The following is a 23100-nucleotide window of genomic DNA, read 5'->3' on the forward strand; positions in this document are numbered from 1 at the left end:
AAGCAAACCTCACAAGTAATCAATGAAATGAAAGTAAAAAGAGCAATGAAATAGCATTTCTAACTGTCAACTATAGATCAGTCTAGCAGTATGTGCCCAAATTTTGAATATCTATAACTCTGACTTACAAACTATATTTGTAAAAATTTATTCCAAGTAGATAATCTTATAAGTGGGCAAAGATGTGTGTACAAGTATATTTAACAATACATTGCTCATATAAGTGAAAAACTGAAGCAATATATATGTCCATCAGTAGTAGCTAAATTATGATATATCCATGCAGTGAAATACTATGCAGTCATGGCAAATGATATATACTAACATACTTCATCAATTTTATTTTATTTTTTTTAAGATTTATTTATTTATTTACCCCATTCCCCTCCTCCCACCCTGCTGTTTTTGCTGTCTGTGTTGCCTTCTCTTCTCATTTTCTCTCCTCTAGGATTCACCAGGATTCACTCCTGGAGACCTCTGATGGGGAGGGAGGTTCCCTGTCAATTGTGCCACCTCAGTTCCTGGTTTCTGCTGTGCTTCACCTTGACTCTCCCCTTGTCTCTCTTTTGATGCATCATCATCTTGCTGCGTGACTCTCTTGCACAGGCACTGGCACATGCACTCGTGCGGGCACTGGCTCACCACATGTGCTCTGGCTTGCCGTGCAGGCATGCTTTCTCTTTTTCTTTTTCACCAGGAAGCCCCAGGGATTGAACCCAGGTCTTCCATATGGTAGGCGGAAGCTCTATTACTTGAGCCACATCCACTTCCCCTTCACCAATTTTAAAAAGTTTTTTTAAAATTTTAATTTCTTTTGAATTGGAAGAGCATTACGCATCAATGCCGTATCATAGTTTAATTGATAGCATTTTTTCTTTCTTAAAGGCACATAAACCTATAATGCATCTTATAAGTGACAGCATATTATCTTTGGTGAAATATTGTTTCTATGTTGACATATGGTTGAGTGAAAAAAGTGAGTTATCTAAGAACATGTAAAACATGACTCCAATTTACACACAACTTTAAGGGATGTCTGTATTTACGTGTGCATGCACAAGCCAGAAGTTGCAGGGACCCCTGTCCCTTAGAATTTCCTCAGATTGCTTGCCAAGGCTACGGACTGTTGAAGTCCAAAATTCTCTCTGTAGCTTTCTGCATATTCCCAGAGCCCCTTTTCCTATTGTTTCCTCTGTTGTTGTCTGCATACATGTCTTAGGGCTGCCTACAAAGGATCACATGTGGAACTTACCCCCACATAGAAGCCATTCATATAGAGCATTTTTGAGTTCTTTTGGAAATGTTTGGTGAACATTTGGGGGTTCCAGGGAATAAGCACATGTGTAGGTCACAGTTTTTCTCTTCCCAGTAGCTCCTTCTTTTCTTTTCTCACCCTTCGCTCATAGGAGTAGAAAAACTTCCTTTCTTCATCTTGTGTTCAGGATAGAAGCCTATCTAAAGGGGGCATTTGCTCCTTTTTGGCACGTTCCTTCTAAATGGCACCTTTTCAAAATGTTTTAAGGTAGTATGTTGACATCACAGTTGTTAAGACTATGATAAAGAATTGTTGGAGATTTGGACCTGAAGGGTATCGGGAATGAAAGAAAGAGAAAAGGGAGAAGGAAACAAAGAGAAAGAAAAAGCAAGAGAAAAAGAACGAGAGAGCTGGGATCAGGGGGTCTGCGAGCAATAACTCCTCAGACAACTTTGTTGTTTACAAGGGGCTTTCTATATACCCCAGTGTACGTGACAAGAAGCAGGCATACGTAGCCTACGTGCCAATAAGCATAAACACATAGTGTATGTGACATCAAGTGACATCAAGCAGCAACACGTATTAACTATCAGCATTACCCATAGTCTAAGGAATTTTTAAAAAATCTTATCTCAAGGTACAAAGTCTAAGTGTTCTATTCACTACAAAAGGTATGTGCTCATCTTTTCTTTCAGCCTTTTACAGCTTCATTCCATTTGCCGGGAACTCTTAATTACTGCATTCCTTAGGTTGCAAGCCTAGCCATGGAGACAGCACTAGCATGGAGACAGCTCGTCTCTCCCTGTGAGGCCACTGTGCCTCAGTTTCCAACAAAGAATTTTTGAGAAAGCAGAGTAAAAGTATCATGGGAAGACAGCTGAAGAGGGTGCTCAAAAAATGACTTTCTTAGGCCTACCCCCATTTCCCTCCCTTGAGCGTTAGACTGGCCACTGGTTTTATCTCTAATCCAAACTAAGATTAAAATATTTCTTCCAGACTTCATCACAATTAAAAATTTTGCTGTGCAAAAAAAAGAAGAAAAAGTTAAGAAAAGGAAAAAAAGCTACAGACTAGAGAAAATATTTATAAATCACATATACTACAACGATTTGCACCCAGAATATACAAGGAATTCTCTGAAATTCAGTAATGAGAAAAACACAAACAACCCAATTAAAAGCTGGGGGAGGGAGAACTTGGATGGACAATTCACCAAAAAGGATATATGAAAGGCAAATAAGCACATGAAAAGTTGTTTAACATCATTAGCCATGAGGGAAATGCAAATTAAAACCATGATGAGAAGAGTAGATGTGGCTCAAGCAGTTGAGTACTTGCTTCCCACATGGGAGGTTCTAGTTCAGTCCGCTGTACCTCCTAAAAACAAAAACAAAACAACAAGCAATAAATGCAAAAACAACTCAGGGGTTGGCTCTGTGTTTGAGCACCGGCTTCCTACATAAGAGGTCCCAGCTGGCCCTGGTACCTCAAACAAAACAAAACAAAACAAAACAAAACAAAACAAAACAAAACAAAATTTTAAAAAAACATGGTGAGATACTACTACACACCACATAGAATGGTTAAAATAAAAAATATTGACAATACCATGTGCTACCAAGGATGTAGAGCAACTGGAACTTGCTAGTAGTAATGCAAAATGGTACAGCCACTCTACAGTTTGGCAGCTTATAAAGTTGAATATACACCAACCATATGACTCAGCAGTCTCACTCTTAGGCATTTATCCCAGAGAAATAAAAACTTATGTTCACACAAAAACCTGTACACGAATGTTTATAGCAGCTCTATTCATAATTACCAAAACTTGGAAGCAATCCAGATGTTCTGTGTGGGTGAATGGTTAAATTATGATACACACAAACAATGAAAGGCTGCTCCGCAATAGAAAGGGATGAACTATCGATACTTGAACTCCTGATACTGGTAACAACTTGAGTAAGTCTCAAAGGCATTATGCTGAGTGAAAAAAGTCAGTCTCAAAAGATTACAATTGTATGATTTCATTACATTGACATTCTCGAAAAGACAAATAGTGCTGAAGAACAGACCAGAGATTTCCAGAAGCACTCTAGAAGAGGTTTTGACTACAAAGGGGTTGTACTAGAATGTTTATTGGGAGTGATGGAATGTTCTGTATTCTGATTGTGGAGATGGTTATAGGAATCTACACGTGTTGAAACTCATAGAACTAAAAAAAAAAAATCAAGTTTGCTGTATGTTCATTTATATATATATATAAAAACTGTTTTAAATGTTCTTCCAAAGAAACAGCTTCCAGAAACCTTCTCTAAGAGACAGCTGTTATATGCACCCTTTTTCCTTCTTATCCCTTCTTCTATCTTGCTGCCTGGAACGCAGATGTCATGGCTTCCATCGTATCACAGCGTCCATCTGCACCATGAAGTAACCTCAAGAATGTATGCCACGCACAGTAGAGCAATGATTTACAACAGAGGTTTCTAACCTGGATTCCAAGGATAGAATCAGATCTGTGAACTTTGGCTAACCTATAACTGAAATTTAGCTTTCCTTTAATTATGAATGTAGTCAACAAACCATAGAGTACCAGTACAATTGAGCAGCTCATTTGATATTTTCATATCACAGTTATTGCAGATACCTCAATATATCATTTAGGCTCATCTCCACTTCAAAGTTATGGTAATTATTACTTCTTCTAGAAATTATTTAATCGAGCAAAAGAGAAACACATACATTACTGTATCAACTTTTAAAAACATACTTTATAACTATATTTCAAAATAATTGACTTTTTTTTTGGTCATCTTATATGTTTTAGTATATACATTTAAAAATGTTATTTTGAGAAAGGGTCCATAGGTTCACCAGACTGCCAAAGGGGTCCATGGTCCCCAAAAGGTTAAGAACCTTTGCTCTAGAAGAAGCCTGGGAGCCTGACGCTGTGGGGTGGTTTGCCAATTCAAGACCACCGGCCTCTGGAATTTCTGTCTAGTTTTAGGGTACTTAGTTTTTCTCTGTTACTGCTAAGCCTAACCCTAAATAATATGAAGTACAATTTTATTCTGCTTATTTTCAAGCTTTTGTAGTCCCCAATTACAAGAGATCATTTAGGATTCTGCAATGCTTCAGACTCCACACTTACCAGCCTTTTCACCTTGCTGGTGAATCAGGAAGGGAAGAGTTAACAAATTTCTGACCAGAGAAAAGGCTGGGAAAACCAGCTTTCAGAGAGTTCACTATACCCAGGTTTATATAACAAATGTTTAAGGCTTAGAGCACATCGCAATTCCAGACGATAATTTTGCTCCTGAGTTACGTTTGCATCCCCCCTGGTAACAGGTCCACCATGCCCTCAATATTTGTAGGTGCCATGAAAAGGAACATACACCAAAGGAAAATCACCAACCAGAATTTTTAGCATAAAGGCCGGCAGAAACAGGTCTTTCCACAAAGAAGAAACTCCTGATGAAACCGTTTCCGGAGCAGCCTAAGAGATCTTTCACCTTCCCAAATAGGTCAAAGGAAAAGAGCCAGAACTGGAACCCAAGAAGTCTTTCTCCAGAGTCTGTCCTTTTTTTCTTCTTCTTCTATTATTGTATATGCAGTGTAACATTTCCCCTTTTAACCACATGCAGATACATATTTTTATATATTTCAATGCTGTTAATTATGTTCGCAATACGTTACCATCACCACCATCCATTACCAAAACATTTCTATGGTATTTGGTTCCAAATAAGAACCCTGTACATTTTAAGCCTTAATTCCCTATTCCCTATCCCCACCCCATCCCCTGATAACCTATGGTTTAGATTCTGACTCTATGAGTTTGCTTATTCTAATTATTTCATATCATTGGGATCATACAACATTTGGCCTTTTGTGTCTGTCCTTATAACTACCACACTGAACAGGAATTAAGCCACTGGAATAAATACTGCAAGGGTCTTAAGTAGCATGGTCCTGGCACCAGGTAGCCTTAGGGAGAAGAGCACCAAGAATGGACTGGAAATGGGCCATCAGATGGGCTGGGTGAAGCTGGAGAAGGGTGATGAGGTTAAAAGCGTGAAAGACATCTTAGAGAAAGCAGGTGGGAAAGACTTTTTAGACTGGAAAAGAAAAAGTGACATGACAAGTGAATACACAGTATTGTAGAATTGTATGTTTTTTTCAATTGCTTTACTGAGGTTTAATTGATATAAAGTAAACTGGACATGTTTAATGTGTACAATTGGACACGTTTTGACATAGGTATACACTGTGAATCTATCACTACAGTCAAGATCATGAAAATAAATATTACATCCAAAAGTTGGCTTGTGCATTTTTATAATCCCTCTCTCTCTGTATCTCCCAAGCACCCCAAAATCTGACTGTCTTCAGGCAATGTCTGTTTCTTAGAACTATGGATTATTTTGCACTTTCTGCAAGTTTATATAATTGAATTGTACAGTATGTACTCTTTTTTTAAAAAAGATTTATTTATTTATTTATTTATCTCCCCTTCCCCCCACCAACCCAGTTGTCTGTTCTCTGTGTCTATTTGCTGCATCTTCTTTGTCCACTTCTGTTGTCATCGGCATGGGAATCTGTGTTTCTTTTTGTTGCATCATCTTGTTGTGTCAGCTCTCCGTGTGTGCGGCACCATTCCTGGGCAGGCTGCATTTTCTTTCGCGCTGGGCGGCTCTCCTTACGGGGCGCACTCCTTGCGCGTGGGGCTCCCCTACGCGGGGGACATCCCTGCATGGCAGGGCACTCCTTGTGCACATCAGCACTGCGCATGGGCCAGCTCCACATGGGTCAAGGAGGACCGGGGTTTGAACCATGGACCTTCCATGTGGTAGACGGACACCCTAACCACTGGGCCAAGTCCACAGCCTCTCTTTATGTACTCTTTATTGACTAATTTCTTTCTGCAGGATACTCATTTAGAGATGCATCTATATCATAGTGTATATAATAATTTATTCCTCTGATGAGTTGTGGGGAGCCGCCGGGAGCTGCGTGCATTTGCGGTCTCCAGCAACATGGCAGTTTTCATAAGTACGCCTACTCCACCCCTGTGCTTCTGCCTTCTTCTTCCCCTTTCCCCAGTTTCCCAGGCACCTGCACAACAAGATGTTGAAGCCATGACCAGCATTGAAGACTCACAACCTATAGCAAGTGGTGTAACAGCATTTTATTGCCTTATACGGAAGAGCCGCTTCATCAGCCTATCACCCCCTGCTACATACCCTCCCCTTAGTATATATTCTGATGCTCTACCCTCAATAAACGGAGACTTGATCAGAATCCTGTCTTGTCTCCGTTTCTCTCGCCTCTTGTCCCCCAATCCCCACTCCCTCTTTCAGGTGCTGGTTCGTTTGACCTGCGGACCGGGTCAATGAGGGACTTGTATCTACAAGAAATAAAGAACTCTTACAACTCAATAATAAAAAGACATATAACCCAATGAAAAAAAGTGAGCAAAGAATCTGAACAGACAATTCTCCAAAGAATATATACAAATGGCCAATAAGCATATGTGAAGATGCTCAATAGCATTAGTCAAATTAAAACTACAATGCAGCATCAATTTATAGCCATTATACTGGCTATAAGTCAGATAATAAGAAGCACTGATAAGAATGAGGAGAACTAGTAACTCTCATACACTAATAGTAGGAAAACAGTGCAGCCACTTTGGAAAAGCCTGGCACTTCTTCAGAAGTTTAAACAGGGAAGTGGATTTGGATCAACTGATAGAGCGCCTGCTACCATATGGGAGGTCCAGGGTTCAACCCAGAGCCTCCTGACCCATGCGGTGAGCTGGCCCGTGCACAGTGCTGACGCGCCCAGGGAGTGCCCTGCCACGCAGGGGTGTCCCCCATATAGGGGAGCCCCACGTGCAAGGAGTGCACCCCATAAGGACAGCTGCCCTGCACGAAAAAAGTGCAGCCTGCCCAGGAGTGGCGCCACACATGGAGAGCTGATGCAGCAAGACAATGCAACAAAAAAAGACAGATTCCTGGTGCCACTGACAAGAATGCAAGTGGACACAGAAGAACGCACAGCAAATGGACACAGAGGGGGGGAAGGAGAGAGAAAGAAATAAAAAATAAATCTTTAAAAGAACAAAACAAAACAAAAAGTTTAAACAGACTTACTACATGATCCAGCAATTCTACTCCTAAGATACATACCCAAGAAAAATGAAAACATGTCTACATAAACATTTGTGCATGAATGTTCATAGCTGCATTATTTATAATAGCCAAAAGGTAGAAACAATACAAATGTCATTACTGATGACTGGAGAAACAAAATGTGCTTTATCCATACAATGAAATACTATTTGGCTATAAAAAAGAGTGAATATTGATATATGCTCCAAAATGAATGAGCCTTGAAAACATTAAGCTAAGTGAAAGAACCTGTCACAAAAGATCTCATATTATATGATTCCCTTTATATGAAATGTCCAGAATACACAGAGGAGATTACAGGTTAGAGAGTTTCTGTTTGGGGTGAGAAAAAGATTTTGTTAATGGATGGTGGCAATGGCAGCACAACATTGTGAATGTAATTAATACCACTGAATTGAATGTTTGAAAGTGGTTAAAATGAGAAATTTTATGTTGTGTATATGTTATTACAATAAACATTTTTTTAAAAGACAAGGAGGGGAAACGGACTTGGCCCAGTGGTTAGGGCGCGGTTCAAACCCCGGGCCTCCTTGACCCGTGTGGAGCTGGCCCACGCGCAGTGCTGATGCGCGCAAGGAGTGCCCTGCCATGCAGGGGTGAAGGGAGCCCCACGCGCGAGGAGTGCGCCCGTAAGGAGAGCAGCCCAGCACGAAAGAAAGTGCAGCCTGCCCAGGAATGGTGCCGCCCACACTTCCTGTGCGGCTGACGACAACAGAAGGGGACAAAGAAACAAGATGCAGCAAATAGACACAGAGAACAGACAACCAGGGGAGGGGGGGGGAATTAAAAATAAAAAAATTAAAAAATAAAAATAAAAATAAAAGAAAAGGAGGACTCATGTCCTGATGCATTATTGGTAACAGTGATTAAACCCTTTAATCAATTATAATAAATTAATTATCATTGTATACTACATAGAAATTACATAAATTATACAATTACCACATTGTGCAATACTTCTATTACTTTGAATCTGTACCTCCAAAGTACATACAAGCTACTAGATAAGCATAATAAGATAATAAATAAGTATAATACTCTTCAGTTATAAATAACACATCTTTCAAATACCTACTAAATATATACATTTCTAGATCTACGGCATTTTTTGGTACATCACTATACAAACCATCTGGAAGCTTTGATGATAAATAGGCCCAAATGGACCATTTGTTATTTATTTATTATTATTTTTTAAGATTTATTTTTTATTTATTTCTCTCCCCTTCCCCTGCACCCCCCCCCCCCCCCCCGGTTGTCTGCTCTATGTGTCCATTCACTGTGCGTTCTTCTGTGTTCTCTTGCATTCTTGTCAGCGGCACTGGGAATCTGTGTCTCTTTTTGTTGCATCATTTTGCTGCATGGGGCTCTCCTATGTGGGGGTTCCCCCTGCGTGGCATGGCACTCCTTGCGCACATCAGTACTGCACGTGGGCTGGCTCACTACATGTGCCAGGAGGACCCTGGAACCCTGGACCTCCCATATGGTAGGCAGACGCTCTATCAGTTGAGCCAAATCCGCTTCCCTGGATCATTTGTTATTGACTTTAATTTCATTGTAAGAGTGGATATTTGACTGAAAATAAATTAAATAAAATGTCAAAAAAATAAAATCACTACTTACATTCGCATATAAGGCTTTGTATGGATATATGATTTCTCTTGGGTAAACACCCATGAGTGGAATGGCTGAATCACATGGCAGGAGTGTTAACTTTTTAAGAAAAAGTAGGGATGCTGTCAACCAGTATGTAACCTTGGGTACCTTACTTGACCTCTCTCTGAACTTCATTTTTTCCTCTGCAAATCCAGGAGGCTAAACGAAATAAGTCCTCAAAATTTAGCATCATTATGTATGTAGGGGTGTGGGTGGGGGTCTGAGAGTCTGTTTAAAAATGCAGATTTTTGGCCCATCCAGAGGAGTCAGTTGAGTAAGTGTGGGTCAGGGCCCTGGGATCTGCCTTTTTAACAAGCCCTGGGCTGGTTTTGATCCCGGTAGTCCTGGGGCATAATGTGAAAACCACAAGTGTAAATGGTCTCTGTGTGATTCAGGTGGAGTTGGTGAAGAGAAATTACACAGCTGGATCATGGGGAGGGGAAAAGGGGGAAGACCTCAACACGTAGGGGCGAATGTTGATGGAGAGTTTTTTAAAAAGCCTGTTGTATCAATGTACACCCTTCCTGAAAGTCCCCGTTACCATGGTTCAGAAAAGCCAGCGTTGGTTTCCAAGCCCTTTGCCAGCACAATTTATTCTACACAAGCCATAGTGCCCTGCAGTAAAAAAGCACTCCCAAACTTCCCAGCACCATCCTCCAGACTTGATTACTCCAGAGTTTACATGCAAAGTTTGGACTATCTCACTCTCCTGCTCTCCAGTTTCTCCTTGGCTCAGTCTGGGGACAGCAAGGACAGAGTAAGCCCTGGCCTCTTGTCCAGCACTCAATTCCGCAGGTGCAGCTTCAGCTCACAGTGGCCATACCGCCCTCTTCTGGCACAGAGCGGTACTCCTCCTGGCCAGGGGACGAAACCAGGGGCTGAGACAGCCACCTGGGAACATACCCAAAGCTACACCTTGGGGATCTGAGGCAGGGGAGAGAAGGAGAAAGGAAAGAGACCACCAGAAGGACTGTTTTCATCCAGTCTCTGCTTTCACTTTTTCTTTCGGCCCCTAAAACCAGTCCTCCTTCTTGCCCTTACCCTCTATTAATAATGTTTTTCTATTGCCTTACAGTTTATAAGGTGCTTTCACAAACCTAATCTCATGTGATCCCTTCCCACTCACTTTTCACACCACCTCTCTTCCTATTCCGAAATGAGGAGGAAAACACTGGAAAAATAGCAACCGATGTACCTGCCTTTCTAGTGTTTTGGATATGGGTGGGCCAAACCACATTCCTGTTCTTGGGTTTCTCCAGGACCTTGGAGCTGAGGGCATGACTTTGACTCTGCAGGGACCCATTAGCTTTGCTCTGCTCTGTGGTCACAAATAGAACCTTAAACTCTCCATAACATATGACCAGAGTAGCAAAGCCTGGATAAACATCTACCTTCCATCCAGCAACTTTTCTTAGAAAGTTAATCAAATCAAAATGAAAAATAGAAAAATACCCAAATCATAAGTGTGCACTTCAAAAAAATTTCACAAAGTGATCACACCAGTGTCACCAGCATTCAGATCAAGTGAAAACATTACCAGCACCCCAGAGAGCCTCCCTCATTCTCCCTCCCAGTCACAACCCCTGCCCGCAAGGTCACCACTATTCTGACTTTTAACACATTGGCCTGATTTTGAATTCCACATCAAAGGAACCAGACAATATGTATTCATGTGTTTGGCTTTGCTTAGCATTGTTTGTGAAATTTGTCCATGTTACTGCATATTGTCAGTCTCATTGCTGTAGTTAGTATTCCACTGTGTAGATATACTGCAGTTTATCCATTTTATTGATGGTGGACGTCTGGGGTATTTCTAGTTCGGGCTACTGTAAGAGTGATGCTATGAACACTCTTGGACATTGCTTTTGGGAACTATATGCACACATTTAACTAGGAGTGGAATTGCTAAGATTCCAGAGAATGACTTTGATTGACACCGGCAAATATTTCCACATTTCCAAAGTGTGGTACTAATTAGCATTTCCACCAGCAATTTTTGAGAGTTTCTGATGTTTCATATTTCCAACAACAGTTGGCATATTATTTTACATTTTAATCACTTTGGTGGGTAGGTAATATTATTACTTTGTGGTTTTTATTTGTATTTCCCTGATGACTAATGACGTTGAGCACCTTTTCATATCAGCCATTTGGTTTGGATATCTTCTTTTGTGAAGTGCCTAGTCAAGCATTTAGGCAAACAATTTAAAGCCTAAATTTACCCACCATGAATGATAAGAACAATGTTAAGTGCTCAACTTAATCCAAAACAAGTATGTTCTAGGTACTTCATGCTCTACATTGAGAGAGACTCCGCACACTTGTGCCGTATTTACATGATCTCATTGGTTAATATAACAACCACTCTGAACATTAGAAGATGGATGTTATCCTTGTTTTACAAAGAAGAAAAGAGTCTTGGAGAGGTTCTGACATGCTCAAAATAAGTGGCAGGACCAGGATTCCAATCAAGGTTTTGCAATTTCTTGGCCAGTGCTCATTCTACTACAGAGGTTCTCTACACCTTTAAATTATCTCACTTTTTAAAACGAATATTTTGTACTCCCCTCCTTGCTAAACTGAAATTAAATTTATAGGTAATTTCAAAAAATAATCAATATATTGCCTCTATGATATGAAAGAGAAGTAAAATTAAAGTAATTTATAGTAAAATAATTGATATAATTGCAAATAAAATAATAATAAATATTATACAACTACATTAGAACACATAATGAAATAACAGATGCTTGCTCCTAAATGCAGACTCAGTGTGAATTCAAATAGCCACAAACAAAAACAAACACAGGTGGTTGTACTGGCAACTCTAATCCCACACATTGCTGTCTCTGATGATTTTTTCAAGTTGGTGAAGAACTTTAGGTAAAATTCTGATTTAGGTAAAAACATAGTAGAGATTTCTCTTAATTTACATTGTAGTTGTATTCCTGGAAAATTCATTGTTTGTTTATTATGTCATGTTAAAACAAACATTTTCCCTTAAATTTTATGAAGATGTTATCTTAGATTTAGTGTTTTAATACTTGTTTGCCACAAGGCTAAAAATTTAATGGAAAGTGTGTATGTATTGTTTATTGTATCTGTATTTTTAAACCATAATTCATTAAAAAATACATTGTGTATATGTACAAAAGGGAGTTCAGTTTTAGGCTCAGATAATTATAGACAGTTTTTCACCTACATGAATATCTGAGGATCCATTCAAAAGTTGGACAACACAGGAGGCAATTCTTCATTTTGTTGAATTGTCACATCCATTGTAGGACATATTAGCACCCATGGCCCACACTCTCTATGTGGCAAGAGTGACCCCCAATCCTGTGACAACCCCAAATTCCTTGGAGCAGTACTGCTCCTACTGATAACCCCACACTAGGTGCAATGTAGGGCACAGTTCCTGCCTGGAATAAGGAAGGTAAGTGAAAGGCGGAGCCAGGGAATGGGAAAGCCCAGGGTTCAGCCCTCAGCTACTCCTTATCTGTAAGCAAGGCCCTCAACATCTCCCAGCCTCAGCGTCCTCAGCTTGAAGACCAGCCTGGCCTCCACATCCCCTATCAGCAACAACTTTGCTATGTTTTGCAGCCTGCAGGCAGGCTGTCTGAAGAGAGCCTCTGTCCCTTACCCACCACTGTTCGGCCCCTAGTCTGTCCACCAGACAGGCGGACAGACTGCCTACCCCAGGATGGCAACAATTTGCATGGTTGACCAGTTACTCCAGCTCACAGTGCTTTTGATCTTCCTACTCTCTGTAGATAAATACTTTCAGCAGTAGAGAACACAGAGGAGATAAAGGTATACTATGGAAAAAGAAATGTTAAAATAAGTATCTAAGGAAGCAGTTATGGCTCAACTGATAGAGCGTATGCCTACTATATGGAGAGCCCAGGGTTCGATACCCAGGGCCTCCTGACCCGTGTGGGGAGCTGGCCCATGCGCAGTGCTGCTGCACGCAAGGAGTGTCGTGCCATGCAGGGGTGTCCCCCATGAAGGGGTACCCCACGTGCAAGGAGTGTACCCTGTGAGGAGAACCACTCCACGCAAAAAAAGCGCAGCTGGCCTAGGAGTGGCGCCACATACACAGAGAGCTGATGCAGCAAGGTGACGCAACAACAACAAAAAAAGCAACACAGTTTCCCAGTGCTGCATGACAAGAATGCAAGTGGACACAGAAGAACACAGAGCAAATGGACACAGAGATCAGATGACGGTGGGGAAAAGGAGAGAAAGAAATAAAATAAATCTTTAAAAAAAAAAATCTATTGCCCCAGTAGAAAATACTTCTTAAGGCCTCAGCTATTGAGAAAATACACTATTTGACACTTCCCCAAATTTGAATGAAGTATCTTATAATGGCACGAAATCTTAGTAAAGAAGTACAGAATATGAACATAACATCATTAAAGTATAATTTTTTTTAAAAGTAAATAACATGACTCATAAAAATAAACAAATGTCAGAGATTTTATTCAACTCCTTAATTAATGAGGAAACTAATAAGATGTTAAAACCAGTTTAAATGAGAATTTGATTTACAGAGATTTGTATTTGCCACTGGGCAAAGTTAATTATACAACTCTAGCAACAGAAATCATTTGCATTGCTATGGATAAGAATCATTTGCTTCAGTGTTGCTTTTCTGTTGTTATTTTTTTAAGATTTATTTATTTATTTCTCTCCCCTCCCTCCCACCCCAGTTGTCTGTTCTCTGTGTCTATTTGCTGTGTCTTCTTTGTCCACTTCTGTTGTTGTCAGTGGCACGGGAATCTGTGTTTCTTTTTTTGTTGTGTCATCTTGTTGTGTCATCATCTTGTTGTGTCAGCTCTCCGTGTGTGCGGCACCATTTCTGGGCAGGCTGCACTTTCTTTTGCGCTGGGCGGCTCTTCTTATGGGGCGCACTCCTTGAGCGTGGGGCTCCCCTACGCAGGGGACACCCCTGCGTGACAGGGCACTCCTTGCGCGCATGAGCACTGCGTGTGGGCCGCTGCACACGGGTCAAGGAGGCCCAGGGTTTGAACCACGGACCTCCCATGTGGTAGGCGGACACCCTAACCACTGGGCCAAGTCTACCACCCACTATTGCTTTTCTACAATTTAACTTCTACCTCTCCAGAGTTGTAAAACAACCTGGTATAAAATAAAGTAAAACCTACTTAAAAAACAAACAAACAAACAAAAAACAACCTGGTATTAGTTTCCTATTGCTGCTATAACATATTACCACAAAGAGGCTTGAAATGATACAAATTTGTCTTTACATCGCCAAAGCTAGAAAGTCCAAAATGAGTTTCACTTGCCTAAAGTCAAGGTGTCAGCAAGGCTGCATTCATTCTGCAGGCTCTAGGAGAAAATCTATTTCCTTGTTTGTTTTTTCAGCTTTGGATAATTTCCCTGTCTCAAGATCATCAAAGATACAAACTCCTATAGAATCAGGTAATCCCCAGGGAGCCCAGGAGCCTACACTCTGGCCTCACTGAAGTGATACCCATAAATCCCTTTTACCCTTTCTCGAGTCCTGGACAGTTTTTCCTGACAACACCAAGGCTCACAACAAGGGTGACTTTGTAGAACAGGATCAGCAGTCCCGGGCCCATAGTCCCTGTGGCCAACCACCCACCTAAGACGAAGTCGCTGCCCCTTTAACTGGACCATGGTCATCTTGTCCCTACTTAGCCGACTTGACTGTTTTCCCTTGGCCTTCTGGGAACATTTGAGATTTCCATCCCTGGTTACTGATTCATCAAATTCCCTTTTCTCCATCCTGGAAGGACAGGAGCAGAGCAGAAACATTTAGTTTAGGAGCTAGGAAAGAGAAAGAGACAAAGAGGGGGAAGAGGCATAAAGTTAGGGCAGAGCCAAAGCCCACCCTTAACCACTTCATAATTTTGTGTAGACCTGGCATTGTCCCAGGGCTGGGGCAGGGAGCAGGGGCAGGATACAGTTAGGGTGGAGATGTCTCTCCATGCTGTCCTCTTCTCCCCACCCATTTGGCTCAAGTGGAATAAAGGGCATGCTGAGAGTTCCCTTATAATTAAAAGTCCAAGATGACTTCATGCTATTAACTAAATGGTCACCATGAAATAGGAGTATTTTCCTACTACTCCTGCTCAAACCCCATTTTGCACTGAATTTTCCTACTGGTTTGTTAGTTACTCATCTCATCTCCCGGGCAAATCCTCTTAAACAAATGGCAATTAAGCAAAACATAACAAGGAGCAGATTTACCGAGTGCATTCTTGGCTGGGAAATTCAGATAAGAGATGGCTCAAGCTAAGGATGAGTGGTGGGATGCCAGGCAAGGGCAGACTGCAGAAGTGAAGGAGGCCTAGGTGATATACGTGCATGCCTTCATTCGGGTAAATTAAGTCCTTCACTCGCTAGGGATTTTTTAAGTAACTGCTATGCACCCAACACTGAGTCAAGCACAGTGTTTTTTAGTTTCCTCAGTGCAAAAACAAAAAACAAACAAAAAAAACCCACACAATGAGTTGGCTTAAACAACAGAAATTTATTGGCGCAAGGTTTTGAGGCTGCAAGAAGTACAAATCAAGGTGCCCTCTGGCGGTGCTTTCTTCCTGAAGACTGGCGACCTGGGCTGGCTGCCGGCAATCTCCTCAGTCCTGGGCTCCTGTGTCACATGGCAATGCCCAGGGCAGCCTCTCCTGGCCTCTCCTTTCTGTTGACTTGCAGCGTCTGGCTGCTCCTCTGTGTGGCTCTTTTCTCTCTCTCTGACATTCCCTATAAGGTCTTTAATAATAGGATTAAGGCCACTCCTTACCTGAAGCAACCTCATCAAAAGGTGTTATTTACAAGTGTTCACACCCACAAGAATGGGTTAAGTTCAAGAATATGTTTTTCTGGGGTACATAGCTCCAAACCACCACATACTGCTAACAAATAAAAATGAATAAGAAATGGCTTTACCCTCAATAAGCCATAGTATAGTGAGAGGAATGAGTTATGTACATAAACACTTTCAGTAGAGTGAGATAAGTGCAAAGAGAGGTGTGTTTAAGTGCTAAGCTAGAGACCTATGAACTCTGCTCTCAGAAGTGGGGAGAGTAAGGAAGGTCACTTGGTAGAAGAAGCCATATAATTAGTAACGCACCTCCTGGGTATCAAATAGAAAATAAGAGGAATTGCAGAATGTCAGCTCAGTCTACTCCAAGGGTCTACTCCTAGAGATTCTGTAGAAAGGCACAAAGCTCATCGTGCCCTGCCCAGTTAGGCTCGGCTCTCATCCCATCAAGACAATCTGAGGCCAGATTTAAATCCTGCACAAATTCACTTCCCCTTCCCTTCTGCACCGTTCACTTGCCTCCTTATTACATGACTTGGACTGGTCTCTCTTTTCCACACAGTTCTGCAGGGTAGCCCAGGATTTGGTTTCTCCCGGCTCTGACCTTGGCCTCACTGCCTGGCTGCAGTTCTTTCAACTGCTGATTCTATGAAAGGCCTTAGGGTCACATCACCCCTGCCTCCAATCCTTACTTAGTAACTAATTTGCAAATTCTAGGATGCCCAGTCAGGCGAGAAGGAAGAGTTTACAGGCAGTTTGCATTCGCTTGGCTTGGCTAACCTGGCGTTGTAAAGAGAGTTTCTCCTTCCAGAGGTGAATTCCAGTTTTTCCAGCCAGCTGGGCCAACAGTTCTGAGCCTGTAAGCACTGTTCCTATCCTTCCCAAGTGCTGGCCAAGTCCATAGTGTCTTCCCAACACTACACCAAAGACCCTCAGTTTCCTGGCATCCTGCTGCAGCTGCATAATTTTTTACCCTCCAGGCCCCTTGTTTCTTGGGGAATGAAAATCATAGCAAAATTTCTGTTTCCCTGCCCTAATGGAAAATTCTGAATTGGGCTGTGCCCCTCATGTAGCCAAAAAGTCAGCACACAGAAACTCTGCTGGATCCCTCATGAGGTCATTGGCAATACAAAAGATGCTGGCAGGCATTGATCACGTGCCACTTCAGCTAAGGAAGAAGTTACTGATGCTCTCTGCTGTGAAATTCTGCTTCCTAACTCTGAATTTGACCTTTGTGCAAATTTCCAGGAAGCAATGAACATACTGATGCAATAAACAAGCTTGGATGCAGCAGGAGGTGGCCTTAGAGAAATGCTGGCCCTGAGGGTGTAGCAGAAAGGTAAGCTAGCTACCTGCCCACACCAGCTCACCAGTCTGACCAAGCCCTGAACCTAGATTGGAGGCCCAAGAGGACAACTGCAGTTGTTTGTGCTTGACCATAGAGTTAAGTGTCATTTATGCCATGGTGTGGGGTTTGCTGTATGCCTGTCCCAATCCTATTGATGTCTCCCCTTATTTCTTCCTGTCTGATCATTTACGTGTAGAATTTATTCATGATTCAAGCCACAGTAGGATCTAGGGTATTTGAGCCATCTTATCAAACAGGGCCAGTCCAGAGGGCACAGATATTAACACAGACAGACTTCTGGTGTTGGTGGTAGATGTCCTGATACCAGACACAATCTATTGGGAATGAAAGGTGCAAAAGGGGCTTGTCCCACAAGAGACCCCATGACATCTAGTCAAGGAATTTGTGGAACCACTGACATTTACTCACCCACTTGTCATGGGTGATACTGGAGTTTATTTGTTCGAAGATTCTAGGGAGTGCCCTGGAACCTCCGCTGACAACCCCCTCTTCAACCACCTGCTATTGCTGCTGGCCAAAAAAGGTGTTTTTGGAGTAAGTAACTCCTCATAAGGACAGCAACCATCTGTGCCATCACCTTCAGACCCACTGCTGTTCATATTTATATAAAAAGCCCAGCACAGGGCAAGCACTGAGTAGGCTTTTTATAAATGTACCTATTTTCATTATCATCATGCTACGTGATGCTCCCTAAATAAACGATTTGGAGTTCCAGGACCATCTTTCTTCCAATTGTCAGTTGGACATTACTACTTTAATGCTTTGCCATGACCTCAAGTTTTCTTGACTGAAATAACTCATTCCCTCCAAATCAGGTTTATCCTTCCAACTTCTGTTCTCCTTCTCTCAGTCTTTGAGATTAAAAACCTGAGAGTACTGCCTCTACGTCCTCTCTAATCACCATCTCTTTCATTTAATGAGTTACTTGATATTTCAGATTATTTTCAAGTGCATCTCTCAACCCTGGTTGAACATTAGAATTATTAGAGGAAAATGGTAAAATACAGAAATGCTTCCTGCCTGGGGCTACCTCTGTTGTGCTTTTGTGTTGATTATTCACTGCACAAGAGTAGGAGGTTGCAGTCCAGCTCATATTCTGCTTGCCAAGCCGTTGGGCCTGGCATGGGGCTACTCTGATGGGAGGAAGGGCGCCTCATTGATTTCACACAAAAGCACTAGCCAGTCCCCTGAAATTATGATTCAGCAGACCTAGGCATTCTAAATTCTAAATAGTTCCAGTGAAATATAGAATCTGTACTCTTAAATAGTCCCATTGCCTTCCCCCTTTTGTTCTATTATTGTTATACATGATACTTCTATGTAAGTTATGAACCTAACAACACATCGTTAGTAATTATTACTTTGTATAATTTAAGTCTTTTAAAGATGCTGAAAGCAGGAAAGCAAGTACATACTTATAGAGTTTTTTATATTAACCTTCTTATTTACCCTTTCCAGTTCTCTACATTTTTTTCCTGTGGATTTCAATTACCATCTGGTGTCATTTCCTTACTCCAATACAGCTTTGTTCCTGCCTGCCTCCTTTATGATGTTACTGTCAAATACATTACTTTTCTTTCTTTTTTTTCTTTTTTTTTTGAGGTACCAGGGATTGAACCAGAAACCTCATATGTGGGAAGTCAGCACCCAACCACTGAGCCACATCGGCTCTCTCAAATACATTATATTTTATGTTATAGGCCCACAGTACTATTCTATATATATTATTTCATGCACTTGCTTTTGTAAATTGAGATTTAAGTTAATACCATAAAATTCACCCTTTGATGACTGCTGGTGGCTAATAACATTAAACATTGTAGCAGTTTGATATGGTTATGAATTCCAAAAATAGATATTGGATTATGTTCGTAATATGATCTATATCCGGGCATGATTAGTTATTTTATTTTATTTTTTTAAGATTTTTTAAAAAATTTGTTTCTCTCCCCTTCCCCCTGTGTCTGCTTTCTGTGTCCATTTTGCTGTGCATTCCTCTGTGTCTGCTTGAATTATCCAGTGGCACTGGGAAACTGTGTCTCTTTTTTGTTATGTCATCTTGCTGCGTCCGCTCTCCACATGTGCGGCGCCACTCCTGGGCGGGCTGTGCTTTTCTCACATGGGGTGGCTCTCCTTGAGGGGTGCAGTCCTTGCGCGTGGGGCTCCCCCACACAGGATGCCCCTGCGTGCAGCGGCACTTCCTGTGCACCATAGCACTGTGCATGGGCCAGCCCACCACATGGATCAGGAGGCCCTGGGGATTGAACCCCAGATCCTCCATATGGTAGACGGACTCTCCCTGATTGAGGGGTGGGGACTCACAGATAAGAACAGAGCAAAGAACAGAGTTGAGGGTTTCTGATGCTAGATTTTGATGTTAGAGTTTGATGCTGAAGCCTTTAAACTGGAACCCGGGAAGTAAGCTCACAGAGGAAAGAGAAGCAAACCCCAGGAAGGGAGGAACCCAAGACGTCAGCAGCCATCTTGGTCCAACACGTGAAAATAGACTTTGGTGAGGCAAGTAAATTATGCTTTATGGCCTGGTATCTGTAAGCTCCTACCCCAAATAAATACCCTTTATGAAAACTAACCAATGTCTGGTATTTTGCATAAGGACCTCTTTGGTTGACTAATACAAACATCTTTTCATGTGTTTATTAGTCATTTGTAAATCTTCTATGGAGGTGTACAAATGTGTTTGGATCCTTTGCCCACTTTAAAAATTGAGTTATTTGTCTTTTTTATTGACTTATTTCTATATTCAAGTCCCTTATCAGAAACAAGATTTACAAGAAACATTCTCCCAGACAGAATGCCATGGGGATGAACCAGAAGCTGAAATTCGTGGAACCCAGAAGAGAAAGGAGAAGACATTTCCATGTGATGGGAAAGCCAAAGAACAAGGACTGCCTGCCAGTCAGCCATAATGCTACTGACTGGGAGCCGTGAGACAATAAATTCCTATTGAATGTCAAGGAAAAAAAAATCCCAATTGATTTTCAATAAGAGTGCCAACACTATTCAATGGGGAAAATAGTTCCCACTTAGTCTTTCAAATAGACTGTGAAAGAATAGTCTTTTTAACAAATGGTGCTGGGAAAACTGCATATCCACATGCAAAAGAATAAGGTTGGATCCCTACTTCATACTACATACAAAATCTAACTCAAGATGGATGAAAGACCTAAATAAAAAAGATAAAACATTAGAACCCCTAAAAGAAAACATAAGGGTAAATCTTCATGTCATTAGATTATGGGGTGGTTTCCTAGAGATGACACCAAAAGCACAGACAATGAAAGAGGAAAATAGATAAATTGGAATTGTCAAAATGGAAAACTTTTGTATTTTAAAGGACATGCCAAGAAAGTGAAAGATAATATTTTGTAGCTACTGTGGATACTGATACCCCCCCCCCCCCATGGTTGTGGCTGTTTGCTTTGAAAGTTGTTTATTTGTTTAATGACTTAGTTGAACTAATTTTGCAAAGTCTATTACTCCCATAATGTGCAGCCTCTGACGTCCTGCTCAGATATTTTTCCTTGCTTTAATCTTTTAGCCTGAGTACCCAGGGGTTGCCCTGGGTTGGCATAAGGCACTTATTTGTCAAAGATTGTCCTTAAGTCCTCTGAGCCAGTTAGCTTTTTATTCTCTACCCATGGCTGTATGTTTGACTGCTGTCAAGTGCTGGGAGTTTACATTTTTTACTCCATGTCTAGCCAAGGCCTAGTAGCTTGGAGGTTCTATCTCTGATCGTTCCTGAAACAGTGCAGCCTTGGGCATGCACAGTCTTTCCGATTGCCAGGGATGAGTGTGATTTTATTTTCAAGTCTGGCTTCCTGGAAATTGCTCCTGGTCAGGTAGCTTTTTGTTTAGCCAGTGTATGGTTACAGGTTGTGTTTAAGCCCCTTGTACCAATGAGACTTCCCCCCTGTTAACAGGCCTGTGCGTGACTTGGGAAATGTTTCAGGTCTGTGCCATGTCCTGTTCTGATTGCATTGGAGTGCAGCCTGGCACACGTGCAAAGCCTCCCCAAGCTCTAGCGTCGAATGTGCTTCCAGGAGGGCTCCTCTTGGCTCTCTCTTTCCCTAGTTCTCTCTATTAGACTTCTAGCTGCTCTGCCATTTTTCAGTGTATCATGGAGGTACTAGTGTCCTCTCTTAATTGCTATCTACCAAAATCCCCTTTGTTTTCAATAATATGCGTAGGCAGAGTTCTCCTGACCCTCTTCTAATAAAGTCAGTCCTCTCAGGCAGAGCTCTGAAGCTTTTATGGCTTGATTTTCCTCCTGAGAAGAACACATGTGTCACTGTACCAGAGCTAGATGAGGGGCCCTGTTTTTCCTGGATTGACACCCTGCTCTGTGAGTGGGCACTGGCAGTCGTGGAAGCCACTGTTCTCTGTTTGTCTGTCCTGGTGGAGAAACTCCACTCTACTAACTGGCTGGGGTGGGGAGTGATGAGGCTTCAGTATCCTCAGCTTCCCGCGCCTGGCGTAGTTTCTGCCCTAGGTGTGGGGCTGGCTGGGGCAGGGGAGATGCTATCTTCTCGGATGTGTCTGCCCGAAATAGAGCTTCTCCTACAGGGAGCTGGAGGGGGGGAGGGAGGTGCTGACAGCCTGCCCCTCCCAGGATGAAATTGTAGCCAAGAATAAAACTCCCAGGTAGAGTTTCCATAATAAGGGGGGGAGGCGATGAGGAGGGAATGGTCATGGCTCATAAGCCATTGATTCTTGTTTTTCTTACTAAGATTTCATAGACTTTCTTAAATAATGTTTCTGTTTCTCCTTTTCCTCTAAACAATTTCCACAGATTTTAAATGATTGCTGTGTTTCATAATTTTCACCAGTTAAGTTGTTGTTTGGTCACTGTACTTCTTTCTCTACCAATCTGGGAGTCCCGCCCTCTATACACTGCCTTTAGCACAATGTGGGCCATGATAAGTGCTCAATAATTGAGAACTGTGTCATATTTTTGTTTCTCTCTGTTTATCCTTTGAGATCCACTCAGTGAAGGCTTTGCCAGCTCATGATTACAAGCCTGCCTTACAACCTGCAGCATTCATCATGTGTTGCTTTGTGGTTAGCTGCCTTCCGTGTATGGGTGCTCCTTCCTTGGCTGGGCCATGAGATGCTCTTCTGCTTTTCATTTCTCTTGGGTATTGCTAGGTCATATGGTAACTCTAGGGTTAACCTTTTAAGAAACTATCAGACCGTTTTCCACAGCAGTTTCACCATTCTATATTCCCAGCAACAGCATGAGAGTTCCAATTTCCCCATACCTTTGACAACTCTTATTATTAATATTAATTATTTTTAAATTTGCATTTCCAAGCTGGCTAATGATGTTGAGCATCATGGTCATTTAAGATTATTTTATTAGTCCCCAAAAGAGAATGATTGTGTTTTTAAACTAATCTATCCCCAGGGTATGATACCCTTTGATTGCAATAAATCTGGTTGAGGGACCTTTGATTTGATTACTTGATTAGATCAATTTTGGGCTTTTGATTGGACTACATCAGTAGGATGTGATTCATGTTGAGTCTCCACCCTCTTGCTGGGTCTGATAAGAATGTAGACACACCCCCACATAGGGGAGCCCCATGTGCAAGGTGTGCGCCCCATAAGGGGAGCCGCCCAGCGTGAAAGAAAGTGCAGCCTGCCCAGAAATGGTGCCGCACACATGGAGAGCTGACACAACAAGATGACGCAACAAAAAGAGACACAGATTCCCATGCCACTGACAACAACAGAAGCGGACAAAGAAGACACAGCAAATAGACAGAGAGAACAGACAACTGGGGTGGGGTGG

This window comes from Dasypus novemcinctus, chromosome 5 (assembly GCF_030445035.2).
Source record: "Dasypus novemcinctus isolate mDasNov1 chromosome 5, mDasNov1.1.hap2, whole genome shotgun sequence".
Lineage (NCBI taxonomy): Eukaryota > Metazoa > Chordata > Mammalia > Cingulata > Dasypodidae > Dasypus > Dasypus novemcinctus.